At 33.4% G+C, this 19,371-nt stretch overlaps 1 protein-coding gene across 1 annotated transcript in view; it reads right to left on the bottom strand.

Moving 5' to 3' along the window:
• Positions 1-19,371, bottom strand: part of DPYD (dihydropyrimidine dehydrogenase) — an 856,217-nt gene that overhangs the window by 506,688 nt on the left and 330,158 nt on the right. The window lies entirely within an intron of this gene.

Raw genomic sequence — 19,371 nt, 5'->3', positions numbered from 1 at the left:
ACATATATAACATTATAGGGAAAATCAAGTTATATTCATTCTTCATGTCATAAATAAGTCAGTTTCTGCTACATTAAAGTACTAAATAAATAAAAACCTAAAAATGGGTACATATTTATCTAATTCCTGAATAAGTAAAATCATTTCTATTATAATGGAAGAAAAGCATGGAAAACACGATGTATTTTACCACAATAATTCAGCCACTGCTAAATTTCAAAAAATATAAATGAATTCAAATGAAAAATTTTAACCAGGAAGATATTCTAATAATTAAATGTCTTTACTGTATAAAATGTTCTCAAAATCAATAAGGAGCATATTAGGTTTTCAATGGAAACATATGCAAAGAGTAATAAAAATTGGGAGAAGAAAAAATATAAATCACTTATAAGCACTAAAAATATTAACTCCATTAAGTAATTAAACTGAAAATTAAAAGAAAATAAGATTATAACTTCCCTATAAGAAGAAAAATAGTTAAGAAAATTAAACTATACAGCAAGGGTAGGCATAAAACTTGTCATACTCTTTTGGTAGAAATATACATTGGTGTTCAAGATCTAGACAATAGTTTTAACCTATCTTAAGAAAACACTAACACATACAAAGAAAGGTTTAATGCAAAAAAATGATTAATGCAGAAAGAAGAAAATAAGGTGAGAGAATACCAGAATGCCAGGTGAATGAAGAAATTAGTTTTACCATATAAAAGAAAAAGACAATGGAACAAAATGCAGCCCTTAACATGAATATTTGAAGAATACAATATAAGACTGTAATCAAAACACAGTCTTAAACGAACTTGCAGGATTCAAAACTGTATAGTATAATTCAGATTTTGTAATAATGAATGTATTAATACAAGCTATGTAATCTTAACAGAGATCATTTCTGGTGGTGGTATTAAGGATAATTCAATTTTTATTATTTCCTTATTTTCCAAATTTTCTACATTGTGCATATATCAATTATAAATCAGAAAATTCTTACCAAAACTTTGAAAGGAATATGAGTACCAGACTAAATATTTTTCAAAATGCAAATGAAGCAAATATTATGGCAGTCACCCCATCCAAGCAAACAGAGACATAATTCATTTAGTAACATAAATAGAGGAGAAAATATGTAGTTTTATTTTATAACTAACTTATTCTACCAATGGGTCATTCTAGGCAGGAGTTTATTTTACAATGAAATGAAGGGCAATGGGCATTTGCTGGTAGATACAGAGTAATAAGCATGACTAAGGATGACTTTTGTCACACGAGATAAGGTGGGTGCCATATCTGATTGAAAGCTGAAGGTTTTTGTGGGTTGTGTGTAATCAGCAATAAACCAAAATTAAACCAAAATTTTTTTCTTCCCCATTCAGCACTCCCTGAATCTCCTTTTCCAGAACATTTGCTCACAAATTATTTTAAAAGAACTTTTGCTTTCAAAATGATTTCCATTATGTAGCAGGATGGTTACAGAACCCACCTCACCTGCCTTTGCCTTAGCTTCTCTGTAAAGGAAATGGGGATAAGACTGTTTCTTCCTTTCATGACATAAAAAGGTATACTGGTAACACAGAAATGATCATATAATGTGTGGCTGTTTATGTAATACTTTTAGAAAACCCAGGGTGGAGGGATGGGGTTAGTAAAAATAGCCGAATATGTTCATGAAGGCTCTCTAATGACAAAACAACTTCTCCTGAAATGTATTAAAAGATGACTGATGTTTGGGCTACACTTGACTATTAAAACCAACATATACATATGTTACATATTAAGATTTAAATAAGGACCTAAGTCTGCCTTCTGATCTTACTACACTACAGAGATAGCATATGCTCTGTATCATTTCATTTTCATGTTAAAAAAAAAAAACTACAAGCAAACAAGAAAAACAACCTGAAGTGCTGTGCAAGTTCAAGGTGACATGATAAGCAAAAAATTTTAAGGTAGATCAAAAATAAGCTACAGAGAATGTAAATGGTGGATAAGTTCCACAGATACTGGTGATAAGTTCTAAAACTTTTTTTTTTAAACAAAAACAAAAACAAATTCCTAATCTGAGCTTTTGCCATGGTTAAGGCAGAGAGGAAGATTTACATGTGTAGTTATTTTCTATAACCACTGTTAAAATAACTGTTATCTAAAAAAGTGCAAGGTACCCTTTCTCAGCACACCACTGGACCCACAGAGATGACATTTTCTGTCTTAAGAGGATTATTTCACAAGAAAAGTGCTTTAAATTTCATTCTTTCACTTGGATCAAGACACACAGGAGGACAACTGAGTTTCCTGAGTTTTCATGCCACTCTGCATTTATCACTATAATGAATTTAACTATGTCAGGTTCTCCCTGTAATTATTCAAGAGGGCGAGGGTTGGATGTTTTGCCTTATGGAAGCTGGCTTAAGAAGAGAAAAAACGAGCCAGTAACTGGATAAGATCATCGTGATTAGCTTTTCTCTTCAGGTTACTTAACCACACCCCAGGTCACACACAGAGCCTCAAGGTCGATGGAGCCCTCTTACCTGGGTGAAAGGTCATCCCTTCTGGCCAAGGACAGTGTATCTGAAGGTTTCCCTGTGGATATTTTGATAGTTTATGCTAACCATAATGCTGTGAGATGATCAGAAGCAGAGAGTTTGTCACTAGACAGACTTGGGTATGAGTCTTTCCTCTCTCGGTTACCAGTTCTGTGATCTTACATAAGTTCCTGTGAACGTTAGGTTTAGGTGGCAACTCAGCTAGGCTATAATATTCAATCTAACACTAAGACAGGTGTTTTCTGGGAAAGCTTTTTGTAGATGTGATTAATACCTACAACCAACTGACTTTAAAGAGACTGCCTCAATAATGTGGGTGGGCCCTATCCAATTAATTAATCAAAAGGTCTTAAGAAGAAAATTGTGGTTTCCCTGAGGAAGAAGAAATCCTGTCTTAAGCCTGCACGACCAGTTCCTACTTGAGAGTTCCAGTCTCCTGTCCTGCCCTACAGAAATTGGGACTTACCAGCTCCCAAAATTAAATAGTCCAGTTCCTTAAAACAAGTCATTTCTATCTATCTATCTATCTATCTATCTATCTATCTATCTGTCCATCCAACTAATTATGTTTTCCTGGGAAACTCTGAAATTGAGTTTCTTATTCTGATCTGATTTTCCACTACTTCATTTCAAAAACAGAGATAATAATTATCCTTTTCTCATGGATGTGAGATTTTTTTAGAATATTAAAAATAGTATAACATTGTAAAAATATTAAAACTATTATATGTATACAAATAAATTACATATATAATTGAAACCTGGCACATAGTGAATACTCAATAAACATTAGCTATTAATATTAAGATAGGTTTATTCTATAATTTATCAATTATTTCATACTTCATATTGCATGGTAAGGAAGGAATAAAAAATCAAAGTATTAAATCTTAGCAAATGTAAATAAAGTTCTACAAAGAAAGAAAAATGAGGCAAACTTAAGTGAAATATGAAAGATAATGAAACTTGCAAATACTCATCTATCAAAGGAAGACTTCTTGGAGAGTAGGTGGCATATTAATAAATAAAGTACGTGTCTATACCAGGATGACTTCAAAATGACACTGAAATGACTTTTTAATTCACCTTTCAGTGTGAAAAACAGAGTTTATGAATAAAGATGAATTGACAAGGATTTGACAAACAAAACAGTTCAGCATAGTAGATATGTATAGTCTTTGTCTTTCAAGAAGGCCAGATACTTGCTTTGTTTCTTTAGAATAGTTATTGAAGTTTTTGGTGTTTTAGCATGTATTTATATAAAGGAACACCTCCTTAAGAATTATTTTTTTAAATAGCGATTTTCAAGTTCTCTGAACAAGAAGGAATGGAGGGAGGGAGGAAGGGAGGGAGGGAGGAAGGATGGAAGGACGCAAGGAGGGAAGGAAGGATGGAAGGATGGAAGGATGGAAGGATGGAAGGAAGGAAGGAAGGAAGGAAGCTGCTTATGTTACAGAAAATTTAATTTAACATTTATTGACTACAGATGCTACTCTAAATGCCTACCAATCAGGTGACTATTATATATTATAGCTCATTTTATCATCAAAATAACTGTATGAGACAAGTAATATTATTATCTACATTTTAAATATGAGGAAATTGAGGCATATAGGGATTAAACAACTTTGTTGAAAGATCACAGAACATGTAAGCAGTAGTACCAATTTCTAACATGGACATTGGTTGTAGAGTCTATGTTATGAGTTCAGAATGGCTGCTTTATCATGTCTAAGGTTATAATTAGGCTAGGTTATAATGCGATGCTACATAACCAGTCATATCTAAAGTAATCATTCAACATATATGTATTGAGTTTCTCTACAAGGTTGCAGATATGCATACCTCAGAGGATGTGTCTACAGCCAGGTTCCAATCTAGTGACAGAGAAAGAACTGGCTGCTTCTCTTATCGACATGTTTGTTTTGTGATTATTTTCTCTGGTACAATTTCTTTCTGAAATGTTTTCTTTCTTAAATGAATTCCTCTTGGGTATATGCTGGTTACTTTTCACTATTTGATATTCTTTGAAACGTGTATCCTTGCTTTGTTTCCAAAGCACCTCCCTCTGGAACAACTACAGAATAAATAACAGCAGGATATATAGTAAATTCTTTCCTTGTGCTCATATTAAGTTTTGCACAACTTAGGTTAACATGAACAAGATATTAGATATTCTGTTACATATTAAAATCTAGTAAGTAATAAAGGAGGAAAAAAAGCTTTTAAGGCTTTGCTTTCATAGCTATGGTACGGCATGTGTAAGAATTACTCAGTTTCCATAATGTTTGCTTGTGTTACTTCACCAAGCCACTTGTTTAGTGTTAACTGAACGATGCAAGCATTTGTGTGAGGCTCCTAGTTCTTGAAATCATTCACTTGAATGACAGCTAAGCCGTCATGGGAAAGACAGCCATCTTTGGATATAGCCTCACAAATCCCAGGAGTGAAGAAGATAGCACAGACCACTGAGACACTGCCTGAGGTCCCTGGCCAAAGACTGTGGCTCACAGAAATGAGCAATGCTGGCCAGGCACAGTGGCTCATGTCTGTAATCCCAGCATTTTGGGAGGCCAAGGTAGGTGGATCACTTGAGGTCAGAAATTCGAGATTGGCCTGACCAATATGGCAAAACCCCATCTCTACTAAAAATACAAAAATTAGCCAGACGTGGTGGCTCACGTCTGGAATCACAGCTAATCGAGAGGCTGAGGCACGAGAATCACTGCACCTGGGAGGTGCAGGTTGCAGTGAGCTGAGATCACACCACTGTACTCCAGCCTGGGTGACAGAGTGAGATTCTGTCTCAAAAGAAAACAAAAACAAAAGCAAAAAGAAATGGACAATGTCTAGTATACTGAACTCTATAGGAACATCAATCCTTATTATTTCACACAGGTGCTTTTTCAATAAGACTTTAGTAGACAAATAAAACAACACTAGATTATGTTACTACTCTCAAGTTTTCTGGATGAGAACAGCAAAATGTAGCTGATGGCAAATGTTATAACATTTTTATCTTCCAAAGTACTTTAGTATCTGAGATCTCACATGCTATATTATCTCAGTCCTTATTTTCTAACCCTGGCTTGGGAAATGGTGCTGCATTAAGAATAGTATTAAAATACACAGATTAAACATGTATTTATGGAGTAAATGAGGCTAACTTCCCCTTCTTAGTAAAAGAAAACCCATGTAATAACTTTTGTCCTTATTTTTGTTTATTTAATCTTATAAAATATCTTACGGCCAACTGACTTATTTCTGTAATTATTTGTAAACAGTATACTGGATAAGATTAAAAACTCTGAAGTCAGACTTCCTGCATTAAAATTCTAGTTCTAGCACTTACTAGCTAATTATGACCTTGGCCAAATAAATTACTCTTTCTGGGCAACAACAGCTTCATCATAGGATTATTGGGATAACTGAAACAAAAAACAGGTATATAAACCTCTTTGCATAGATGTGAAATAAATGCTTCCTCAATGCCTTTGTTTGATTTAATGAAATGATACTTTTGAGTAGATATAAGTTAAATGATCATCTAATCCATAATATACACAGTTAACACTGTTACGCATTTAGGTGGTGTTAGATAGGTAGTATCACAGTCCACTAAACTTAGCATCTTTGGCTAAAATGAAAGGCTGTAGCCATATAAGTGTATTATTCTAACTTCATTCATTCTATAAACTACGAACTTGAGCCACATTTGCATCGAAACAAGGAAAATATTAATAGCAAGATAAAGCCCACTCCTGTAGAAAAGTGTCTTTCAAATTGGACCATTAAGAACAAAATCATGTCTCAGACAGCACTAACTAGGAATGTAAAGAACTGGGTTCTAATCTCATTATTTCCATTTTCTAACTGTATTTGAGTAAAGTTGCTTAATCTTGTGGCTCTCAAATTCCTTGATTTTACAATGCAGAGAACCCTACTTACTATATGGGGTTCTTCTGAAAATTAGGTAGAAAAGTACACATAAAGCACTATGGTAAATCTAAAATAACATTGAAATAGAAGTCATTATTACTACCTTGGGTAAAATATAAAAACTATGGGGGAAAAAGGCTTACATGAAAGAGAGATTCATAGTAAACACCTTCAAATAAAGAAGATATAGCAATTAATCATGAGAAGCCATGTGAGTGGCTGTATACAGGATGTGTAGAAGTAGGTAGAAAATCATAAATATAAGTGTCTCTATATATATGTGTGTGTTTATATATTTATTAGAGAAGATAAACTATTCCTGATTCAAGCCATAGCAGCTGAGATTACAATACAGAAGTAAAATATTCCTTTCAAGGGCCTAACTAAGCATGTTACAGTTCCACAATGAATTATAAAGTGTTTGATCTGTCACTTAAAGATCCTCAAAGGATTTATGTCTTACTTCTAAGGGACAATAGTGCCATATGGGTTATCATTCTAGGATCTATATATTGATGAGAAAGAATAGATCAATGATGGCCTATTGTGGTTCTTTTCTCAGTAAAACTCCCCATCTTCTCCTTGACGTGTCACTGTAAATATGTTTAGTACTGAGTGTTCAGACTGAATTCAGAAAAAAATAAAGTGATTCGATATAACACATATGAAATTAGATCACCATCACAATAGTATTCATTTCATTGATTTTTGAATTCCCCATTAAACATCTGTTTCATATAACTGCTGTCTATGCTCTTTCTCTAAATGTGACCATACACGTTAATTGTGTGCATCATACAATTGGTTACAGAACAACAAGAAGACTTTAAAAAATATTATGAATGGAGTCACCATTTCAAATCATAATTTTTCCCATTATGCAAGATTTTCTATACAGAAGCACATAAGTCCAGAACCAAGTGGAGTATTGAGTATTCTTATATAATTTTGAAAATCTGATACATGCTGAACTTCTCTTTATAATTAATGTATAAAACAGTAAAATTTAAAAAGCACTAGAAAAGATAATAAAATAACAAAAGTATTTCTATGCAGTTATAAAGTATTTCAATTAGCTTTTATACTTCATGTAGAAAACACAAATTCTATTACAGCAATGTAATCACTTCATATAACTTCATATTATAACATACTATCAGACTCCAGTTTAGAGTATCCACAGGTGAGAAAGGATTTGAACAAATTTTTTTATAACAAAGCAATGTATTAAGAAGTACAAGTACACATATGAAATGAATTGAATCTGAGTGGTTGAAATTCTTACAGAGGGTTTTTTTATCTGCAATAAATATCCAGTGATTTAATACAAACAAAATGAGAATATGGGTTCACCATTAATTTTGGTCTCATACTTTTTACTTTCTTTATACATTTGGAAAACATATAGAGAGAATATTTCGTTTAATAAAATATTCTTTACAGACATGGATAAAATTTCCTTGAGTATATTGTACTTTCATAAAAAATCATGTATATACTTAGTATCTATTGCATCTTTTCTTCTATTTTTAGGACATTATGACACAACCAGAACAACAAACACTTTGGGCAAAAAATAAGAAGTATTTTTTTCTTCATTATTATTTTATAATATTCCAATTTGCTTATAATGAGTAGAAGTTATTGCAATAATTGAAGTTATACTTTAATGCAAGCATTTGATCTAGTTAAAACATTACTAGAAAAGATATGTTAATATAATTTCATATTTCAGCCGTAAAATTATTCTCATTCCTCTGCTTTATGGTATTATTTATTAAAATATGCTTTATCTCTTGAGCCTTTTCTCCTCTCCTTTTCTTTATTTCCCTCCCTTCTATTTCTCTGTTTCTTTTTCTCATTTGGCTTTTTTTATGAAACAATTTCCTTAAATTTTAATCCCCATATTGTGTTGTAGGGGTAAGCAAAAAACTCCAACAATACGCCTCAGGCAAAGATATTTTTTCTTAATGACTGGAGTTCTTAGATAGTGTTAGGAAATTACTGTTTAGGACTGTGTAAGTATACTACATCCCAAAGTAAAGAAATCATTAATAATAAAATACTAAAAAGGAACAGTTATATTACAAAATAAATCTACCAGGCTTACAAAGAAAACAAATTTGCAACAACCACCTGCTGTGGAGATGAGGCAGTAATCTCAACAGCAGGAAATAAAAGGGAAGAGAGGAGAAAAAATACAAAAGCACAGACATTAAAAAAGTAATTAAAACACTTATCTCCATCGACATACATAACGGAAAAAAACCCTCAACCAACCACCTAAAAACATACTCTATTGAACTGCACAGTAGGAAACAGCATTAAAGCTGCCACCATAAACACACATTCTGCAGAAGGAAGAAGACCCCTTTAAAAATGTAATCTCAAAAGTATTACTAATGTGTTAATCACCAGTAAATGTACCTCACATTCATTGCATTGTATTAGTTACTTTCTGGAAGTTATTTTTAAAAATTGTACTTTTACATTTTTTACTCAAGTAAATTTTTAAATACAGGCAGTGATAACCCCTTTATCGGTAATTGTTCCAGCAAATTATACAATCATATTGTGAGACTGAAATATTCTGTATTTGAAAAACTTTATGTAATAATTTTTAACATACCTTGCATTTCAATAATGCATTTAAACAGTTTCCTTTGAAGCAAATTAACCTTTGCTATAGTACTGGAATAAAATGAGGTGAAGCACAAGGTAGGAGTTAGGGTCATGGATTAAAACTGAAATAAAAGCTGAGAATCATTCTGAATTACTCATGTAGGCTCTGGCCTTCAGAGCTCTGCAAAGTGAAACAATACAAGACTGAGGAAGCATGTGGCAGACATTAAAATAAAGAACATGTAGCAAATGTGCTTGTGACTCTCTTAGCTGCTGGAACCTGTTTTCTACATCTATGAGATTTTCTCCAGGTATATATGTGAAACAATGGAGAGGTGCTCTGTTCAGAAAGATATGATCTCTCTAATGTACTCTTGACTCTGTTACTTACATAGCTGTAAATCCAAGCATAAATAATTAAACTTTAAGCCTCAGTTTCCTCATGTTTAAAATGAGAAGTTACAAAACCATATTTCCTTATAGAACTGTTATGTGAACAAGTAAGCATAAAGTAGCTCTATAATAATGAAAGAAGTTAATTTTATAGGTAGAAAATGTAATTCACAAACAAAGAGATTGGTGTTGGTCATAACACCATATAATTATTTTATCTGGTGATGGTATTCACAGATCAGTGTCACTTCATTTTAATTCTGCATTTTCCACTTTAAATGATAAACTTCTGTGCAAATTTATTTTATTTTACTCTAAATCATTAATGTACTTTTATAAATATTCCAAAAAATTACTGTTCTCAATAGATTTTTACAAGAATTATGCTAGATATTAGAAAATACTAAATTATTTTCATGCATAAATATATTTGGAGTATATTTAATATTAATGTCACACTGCTGAGATTTAAAATCATAGTACTTTTCTTGGAATTCAGAAAATTCCACAAGAAAATCACTTTCTAAAGGGCATTCTTGATGGATGCGCTTGGTCAACAATTCTAAAAACATGTGTTTGACCTTTTTGCACCTCAGTTTCTTCATCCATAAAACAGGTAGATCATGTAGAAATTGAATTCTGGGTCCTGTCTAGGTTCTATAGGAACTCCAAGACTATGAAAAAAGAATACCTTTTATAAGCATACATTTTATTGTGTACAGAGAGCTTATATATTTCATGACATTCTCCTAGGAGCCCGTGACTCAAAAATAATTAAAGAATCACATTTCCCCACTCTAATATTACATCAATTGCACTATATCATATCCTAGTGCCTTTTCAAGTATACAGACTATGATGTAAATGCCAAAGAGCATTACAATTTTTTATACCTGACAATCACTACATACCTGTTTAAAAAAGAATGAATATCTGTTTATAAAATAATTTGTAAGAATTTTGGGATCAGTGTAAGGGGAAGCAACAGTTTTTAACATCAATCAGACATAATTATGTTCATACCGATACATGATATAGTTTGGCTGTGTCCCCACCCAAATCTTTTCTTGAATTATAATCTCCGTAATCCCTACAAATCCCAGGGAGGGACCTGTGGTAACTCAATCAGGGTGGTGGTTTTCCCACACTGTTCTGATGACAGTGAGTGAATTTGCATGTGATCTAATGGTTTTATAACCTCTGTCATTTCCCCTGCTGGCACTCACTCCATCCTGTCACCCTCTGAGTGAAGTGCCTGCTTCTCCTTTGCCTTCTGCCATAATGTAAGTTTCCTGAGGCCTTCCCAACAATGTGAAACTGTGAGTCAATTAAACCTCTTTCCTTTATAAATTAGCCACATTGGGTATTTCTTCATAGCAGTGTGAGAACCAACTAACATACTACATCATTATAAATACTAGCTCTGTAACCTTGCATACTCACAGTTATTTAAATTTTAAGTCTCGGTCTCCTTAACTATAAACCTGCTTTGCTGGGGTATTAAATGAGATAATATATCTCAATAACATGATAATTCCTTAGCATATTGACTGGAATATGGAAAATGGTAACAGATTAACCGACTTTATGTACTTAAAACTTAAAATAATCTTATTATGTTCATAAGTATACCTTTCTTGACATTGTTCTTCCTTGATATTTAACACAATTACTATATAAAACACCATAACAACAACTTTAACAACAATGAAAACTATGGACACTTTAAAAAATTTGGTCCCAATTGAAATTTCCTTGACTACTGGTGATTAAGCATACAAAACTTGGCAGGTTCAATGTATAATGATTACAAATCTAGTTCTGAAATTTTGGTTACATAAAATTATTCAAATATAGTCTATCATATTCAACTTTTAGGTTTGGAAACCAGCTTGATTTTTTTAAGAATTGTGAGTACAATCAGTTGGAAATACAAATCCTAGGTATTTAATTTAACCACTTATTGATTAATATTTACTGAGTGCCTACTATATGTAAACACCATATTTGGTGCTGAGAATACATAGATGAGTGCCTACTATGGGCTAAAAATCATATGAGGTGTTGGGAATATATAGGTAAATATCTTCTGGTGTAGTATGAAGAAGGACATGTAATTTAAAAAAATGTAGAACAGAGCAAGACACGTGCTATGAGAGAAGGATGCATAGGTTAGCCGGGGAGCAGTTACAAAGGGCACTTCACCTGGACTGGAGACAACATTCCGTTTTTTTAATTGCATTTTAGGTTTGGGGATACATGTGAAGAACATGCAAGATTGTTGCATAGGTACATATATGGCAGTGTGATTTGCTGCCTTCCTCCCCATCACCTATATCTGGCATTTCTCCTCATGCTATCTTTCCTCAATTCTCCACCCACCACTGTCCCTCCTCTATTTTCCCCCGACAGACCCCAGTGTGTGATGCTCCCCTCCCTGTGTCCATGTGTTCTCATTATTCAACACCCACCTATGAGTGAGAACATGTGGTGTTTGATTTTCTGTTCTTGTGTCAGTTTGCTGAGAATGATGGTTTCCAGGTTCATACATGTCCCTACAAAGGCCATGAACTCATCGTTTTTGATGGTTGCATAATATTCCATGGTGTATATGTGCCACATTTCCCTGTCCAGTTAATCATGAACAGGCATTTGGGTTGTTTCCAGGTCTTTGCTCTTGTAAACAGTGCTGCAATGAACACTCATGTGCATGTGTCCTCATAGAACGATTTATAATCCTTTGGATATATACCCAGTAATGGGATTGCTGGGTCAAATGAAATTTCTATTTCTAGGTCCTTGAGGAATCACCACATTGTCTTCAACAATGATTGAACTAATTTACACTCCCTCCAACAATGTAAGAGTGTTCCTAATTCTCCACATCCTCTCCAGTATCTGTTTGGAGACAACATTCTAAAGTTGAGTCTTAAAAGATTAATGTTTCCAGTCATGGAAATAGGGGAAGAATGAGCTTCACATACAAGGGCATAAAGGGGTATGAGTTCAATCTGACAAGAACTAGGGTATTGTGAGGGGAGCAGACAGAAGGAGACAGGGAGAAGCAAAATGTGAAATTTGACAAATAGGCAGAGGCCAAAACATGAGGGGCCATTCAAGTCACAGCAGAATGTTTGGATTTTACACTGAGGAAACATTTTAGGAAATGGTATAATCCTAAAGCTTTGTATATTAGCAAGGATGAATTGGTCATAGTATATAGAAATAATTTGCAGAAAATATAATGGAATAAGATGGATGTAAGGAGATACTGTATAAATCCAGATAAGAAAGGAAAACGCTTGTACATCTTAACCAGGATTACTAGTAACCTCCACTAACATGGCATTGCAGGGGGTATCCACAGCTTAATATAAACACAGCTTGCCCTCCTGGGGCAACAACTGCACTCAAAGCTAAGTAATTTAAATTATAGTGTTTATATTAAGACAAATGTAGAGAGACTGAGAAATGAAATGCAAATTTTGAATGAAATTTTAATACTTCAAAGAAATTCTATATATGGCATTGGAAACTGTGCCTCCAGATTCCCTAGAGGTATGTTTTCATTCTCTTCTCCTATTACAGTAACTTAAATGGGAAAAAAAAAAATGTCACTTATACTAGAATACTGACAGCGGAGATGCAGAGGAATAAAAATATAATACCAATATATTTAGACATTAACTTCATAGGATTTGGTCCCTAGTGGTTGTAAATAGCAAGGTCAAAGCTGAGTCTTGGCTTTCTGTTGTAGTTCAATAGCGGTGTGCTTGACTGTGATTCAGTGTAGTGGAAAAGAGGGAGATTCTAAGGGAAGAGAGTTGTTCCTTTTTGGAAATATTTAATAGAGTGTGGAACAAATGTCTGAAACTCATGAGAGAAATCTAGTCTGGATAAACAAATTTGAAAATTATTAGCAAAAAGACGGTGCTGGGAGCCAGAGATGCTAATGACCTAATCCAGGAAGAATGTATACAGTAATCAGAAGAGAAGGGCAAGAGGGGAGCAAAGATAACACACCAACTTTAAGGAAGGAAAGAAGAAAGGAAGCTAAAATGGATACTGAAGAAGGACCAATCAGTTAGGAGAAGGGATGGGAAAAAGTGGTATACTGAAAGCCAACAAAAGAGAGATATCAGCTCAAACTTTCTCATGATCACAAAACAAAAACAAAGACAAAATTTTTCAAAATTATACGGTGTATAACACTATGTACACTGTAAAGCACAAAGAAACTGTTCAAAAAATACTTTTGATTTTAGGCATCATCTATCTTGATTTTAAAGTGCGATACAAGGCCACTAGCCTACAATTAATTTTAGAAACAATATAAACAAAAAAGATTTATTGAAAGAATATTAAACAGAACAAAAGCAACAAAACACAAATACATATATTGTAACTATTAGAATCCATTCAAATGAGCCAAATTAGAAGAGGAAAGGGGAAAACTATAATAACCATACTGGGAAGTATTCTAGTGGTAATGTTGGATGGAGTATAAAAAGAAAGAATTGGCTAGAGGGGGAATACATCATATGCCTTCTCAGGAATCATTATAGTAAAGAATATATTTGCACTGGAGTGCTTTCTCAAGAAGTAAAAATTAAGTCAGTAATGGCAACTTCACATTAATTAAATTCTGAGTATATGATATAAAAGGGACCTAATTTAATTTGTATACTATTTGTTTCATGAAAAACAACATTTAGAAAATCTTCTCTTACAATCTTAAAGAAATGCATCAGAATTAAAGCCCTGAACAAGGAAGGTGCTGTTTATCCGCTACTGGGTCTGGAAATCCCACAGAAGAGTACATTCATGTCTGGTTTACCCTACCACAAATTTTCAGACCTCTGAAAGCAAAACCAAATAAAGACTCCTACAAAGCAGAAATGTATGGCTAAGGTAGCGACATCTAGGTTTGCTCTCAGTTTCCTCACCTAGTAGCTTTGTGATGTTTGGCAAATTAGCTTACCTCCTGTGCCTTAGTTTCCTCACCTGTAAAATAAAATGTTTAGTACTTCCTCACCTGACCTGTTTTAAGTGCTCTTGAATTATGAAGCATGTAGACAGATATGAGAAATTTAATAATACTTGAAATTATTTTTAATTGGAGCATATTGAAATGTATAATAATGTGCATTTAATATAAATTTAATAATACTCATGTAAATATATATTGATGTGCAATAGGCAAACCAGTCATGTTGTCATTTATCCCACTACTAGGTGAAGAATCTATAGTAATAGTTCATGGTGGATTAATTAGGGAGATCAAATAGAAATTCCTAGTTGCTGTTTAGACTCTATTTAAATTCTCTGTAAACTATATAATATATAATACCCATTCACAAATTATACTAACATTTGAACCACTCTAATGATTGTATAGAGAGCATACACTTTGACAGAATTAATAAAAATCTCACATTTTTAAAGGCAATGTAAAATAATGAATTACATTCCAAATGCCTTTGGTTTAACGAACTGAGCATCTGCTTTGATACTTTTGTTTCAGTTTCTGAGAAGGTAATTTCTATGATGACATATGGTTTTAGGACCATTTTTAATCATTTGTAAATACTTTTATATTTTTTAAAGAAGACATATTCTAATGCTACGCGATGTGATTTGTCCTCTTAGAGCATCCTACATAAAGGACCATTACTGGCAATAAAGTCTACTCCAATCAGTTTATGTTACAGCCACAATCTAGACTCTTTTGAAACCCTAATCTGCTGTTTTGCCAATGTATTCTACAGAAGGTAAAGAAAAAGAGAGAGAATCTAGTTCAGAAGGTCTTTTCACAACTGTCTTAAATATAGGTTTAACATTATACCAGCTCAGTCATAATAAATATTTTAAGTTTGCACTTGTAAAGTGATTTATTACTTAAAAATGTTTCTTATATATTTGAGGTCCACAAAAACTCTACGGGCTAGGTATCCTGATGCAATTTATAGATGACAAACTGAGGTTCACAGCAGTTAAAAAAAAAAAAAAGCTTTCTATAATCTCACAGACAGTAAGTGGCAAAGACAGATTTAAAATAGCTAAAACTCCTAAATACCTTATTTCTTCCACCATTTCATAAAATACACTTTAAGGCAGCATTTAATCTTTACTGTTAGGGAGAAAAAAACAAAGGAGACTTAACTTGTCTGAAAATTTGGCATACAATGCTATGCAGTGCCTTTAATTTTCTGAAAGTTAATATAGCTGCTTTATTCATAAGAAAGAAAAAATATGCTTTAAAGATTAGTGGGTAATTACTCATGTATCATCCCACCTACACTACATTTTGGAATGATTTTAGGTAAACCATACCCACTTAAATTTAAATGGCGTCTTGTAAAAGTATCTTCTAAGCACTATTCATTTGTTTAAAGCACAGATCTACAATGACAAATATCATCAATTCATTTTGAGAAAAGGGTAATAATTAAAGCATTATTTTTCCTCTTTCACTGTAAGTCATTTGACCTGTGTTAAGTCAACTATCAAATTTTCATTCATTATTTCTACATGAAGGATTATGCCAGCTCCAAAAAGTATAAATCTTCATTTGTCAAATTTAAACTATACCTGTCCCAGATACTATCTGGCCTCATAGTTCTTATCCCTTAAAAACAGCAAGATACTGTCAAGTCATATCACCTGCCCATACCCTCAGATGACCCTTGGAATCAATAGTATTTGTAACTTGTAAGTGCATGGTTAAGGAGAACAGAAGGCGAGTGCTGTCCTCGTTAACCACATTGAGCTGTGATACTACAGCTGACTCCCTTGTGTGGCCTGTGATCAATTTTAATCTCCTGACCAAGAATAAAAGAATGCAGACTCCTGATTCTGGATTCATCTTGAAAGGAGATTATAGATTTGTATGTCTGCAGTGGGAATGAAAGATTTAATTCAACTGGCATTTCAGGAAAGAATACATCTAAACTATCATTCCTCCTCATTACCCTCACTGCTTCCAGGTCCTCTAATGACAGAACTAAATACGGAAAAATGTATACACAATGGGTTAAAAAGCAAAGCTGTCTTTGTGGACAGATGTATCAGCTAACTACAGAAACAGACTCCATAGTGGTTTCACTACATGATTTCCAATGGAATCAGATTTTGTATCTCAGATTTCTTTATAAACATTATAATTTTTTGCCCAACTTCTTCACGTGAAATCCCAATTTTTTAAGCAATTAAATAATTCATCGTTTCCTCTAATCATGATTAGCTGCTTCCAAAATACATATATCCAAGCACATCGGTACATCTGGAAAGCTTTAAAACTCAAAGCAACTGTAATGTCAGAAAGAGAAAAGACATCACTAGTTTTAGTTTCATATCTCTATCTGTAACTATATATTAATGTATATATATACGTGCACATGTGTGTGTGTGAACATACATTTGTATGATAATAGATGTATTCATCTGTTTACACACTGCTGATAAATACATACCCAAGACTGGGCAATTTACAAAAGAAAGAGGTTTAATAGACTTACAGTTCTACATGGCTGGCCTCACAATCATGACAGAAGACAAGAAGGAGCAAGTCACATCTTACATGGATGGCAGAAAGCAAAAAGAGAACTTGTGCAGAGAAACTCTCGCTTTTAAAACCATCAGATTTCTTGAGTCCCATTTACTATCTCGAGAACAGCATGGGAAAAACTCACCCCAATCATTCAATCATTTCCCACCAGGTTCCTCCCACAACATGTGGGTATTATGGGAGCTACAAGATGAGATTTGGGTGGGGACACAGAATTTCATTTGGGTGATAAACTGTATCAATGGGTTTATATTAAAAATGCACAAATCTTATTTTTCTATACAGATAAATAAAATGTCTTATTGTTAAAAGTCAAGTAAATATAATGTGTTCTGGGGGGTTCCAGGGACAATCCATGCAACTGTAATTTGAAAATTCTATAATTAGTATTAAATAACTTTTTCAATACATCAGATAACATTTCCAATTCCACATTATCACCACCATCATCACAGCAAACAGTTTTCGAACATTCACAATGCATCGTGTACTGTACTAGACAAATCCAAGCCAGACCTTGAGTCCTGACTCTGCTACTTTCTAGCAAATTAGTTTACCACGTTTTACTACACTTTTTTTCATCTGCAAAACAGGAATAAGATATATAATAACACTGAGCTTATTACGATTTTACTAACAATTAAATGAGATAATATAAGCAAACCTAGAAGTAGTGTGCATGGAACTCAATAGTTACTACACAGGTGTCAGCTGTAGTAAAATGAATTCTAGTTCATTCATTCATTTTTTCATAAAAATTCATCACTTCTCATGTTGCAAGGACTGTGTTAGGAAATAAAGAATACCCCAACACTCAACAATCTGACCTTGGAAGGATGTTTTAACTTTTTCTAGGAAACAGCCTTCTCATTTGCAAAATTAAGATACTAAAATTTATCTTGTAGCACTGTTGTGTGGATAAAATTAATGAATTATATAAAGTGCCTACCATAGCACCAGTTACATATAGGAATGGTAAATAAATGCTTATTGAGTAAAGGAATAGAAAACTGAATGAATAGATAAATGAATAGTTGGAAGGATGGGTATATGCTATGCTTTAAATCAAATGAAAAATAAGAATGAATAAATCAACTATCAGCTCATAGCACAAATTTATAGGTAAAATTAAAATATCACTATATATTAAAAATGAAATATAACAGGTAAGAAGTTTTTACATGAACCTCTGGCAAAATGTAAATTTATCCTGATTCCTCTAATACAGAAATCAGTGTCCAGTGGAAATGTCAAGGATATGAATAAAAACACACACATATATATGAATATATTTCTTTCACAGAAGCTAACTTATCTCTCTTTATTAATTGTCAGATAGGTTTTAAGCTCAAAAGGCCCAAATTTCGAAGTGGTAGTGAAATAATATTATAAACTAATAAGGCAATTTATGATATGTTTACCAGTCAGGGGTGATTATTTTACCACTTGATTTTAAAACACTTAACGTAGCCCTCAAAAATAACTGATTAGTTTGAAACATCCCTGAAAAGAAAAAAAGAAAACACAGAAGTGGGAATCATTTTGACGTTTTTATTTTAATAGTAATGACTCTACCGTAGACAACAGAAGTAAATTAGTAACGAAATCTGTTTCCCTATGCAAATGTTAGTAAATGAAAATTATATCTATTCTTTCTCAAACTGAATATTAGTCAGATAGTTTAAAAATATGAATTCGACGGCCGGGCGCGGTGGCTCAAGCCTGTAATCCCAGCACTTTGGGAGGCCGAGGCAGGCGGATCACGAGGTCAAGAGATCGAGACCATCCTGGTCAACATGGTGAAACCCCGTCTCTACTAAAAATACAAAAAATTAGCTGGGCATGGTGGCGCGTGCCTGTAATCCCAGCTACTCAGGAGGCTGAGGCAGGAGAATTGCCTGAACCCAGGAGGCGGAGGTTGCGGTGAGCCGAGATCGCGCCATTGCACTCCAGCCTGGGTAACATCGCGCCATTGCACTCCAGCCTGGGTAACAAGAGCGAAACTCCGTCTCAAAAAAAAATAAATAAATAAATAAAAAATAAAAAAATAAAAAATAAAAAAAATAAAAATAAAAATAAAAATATGAATTCGAAATAATAGTAACATTTTAGCCTGTCCATTTTAACTAGCCTGATAAGTTTTAAGGAATTGTTGGTGATGAAGATAATACTATTTGCCATTCATTTTTTTCCATAGATAATATCATGCTAATTTTAGTGGTAAGATGGGAAAGAAAGCAGGATTGTGCCAGCATCTTAAATGGTAAAGATATTTGTGAACATCAGACCTAGTCAAGTGAAAAGTAGA

This window comes from Saimiri boliviensis, chromosome 11 (assembly GCF_048565385.1).
Source record: "Saimiri boliviensis isolate mSaiBol1 chromosome 11, mSaiBol1.pri, whole genome shotgun sequence".
Taxonomy (NCBI): Eukaryota; Metazoa; Chordata; class Mammalia; order Primates; family Cebidae; genus Saimiri; species Saimiri boliviensis.
Note: the sequence above shows the minus strand (reverse complement) of the source record. Positions and strands in the feature narration are given on the sequence as shown.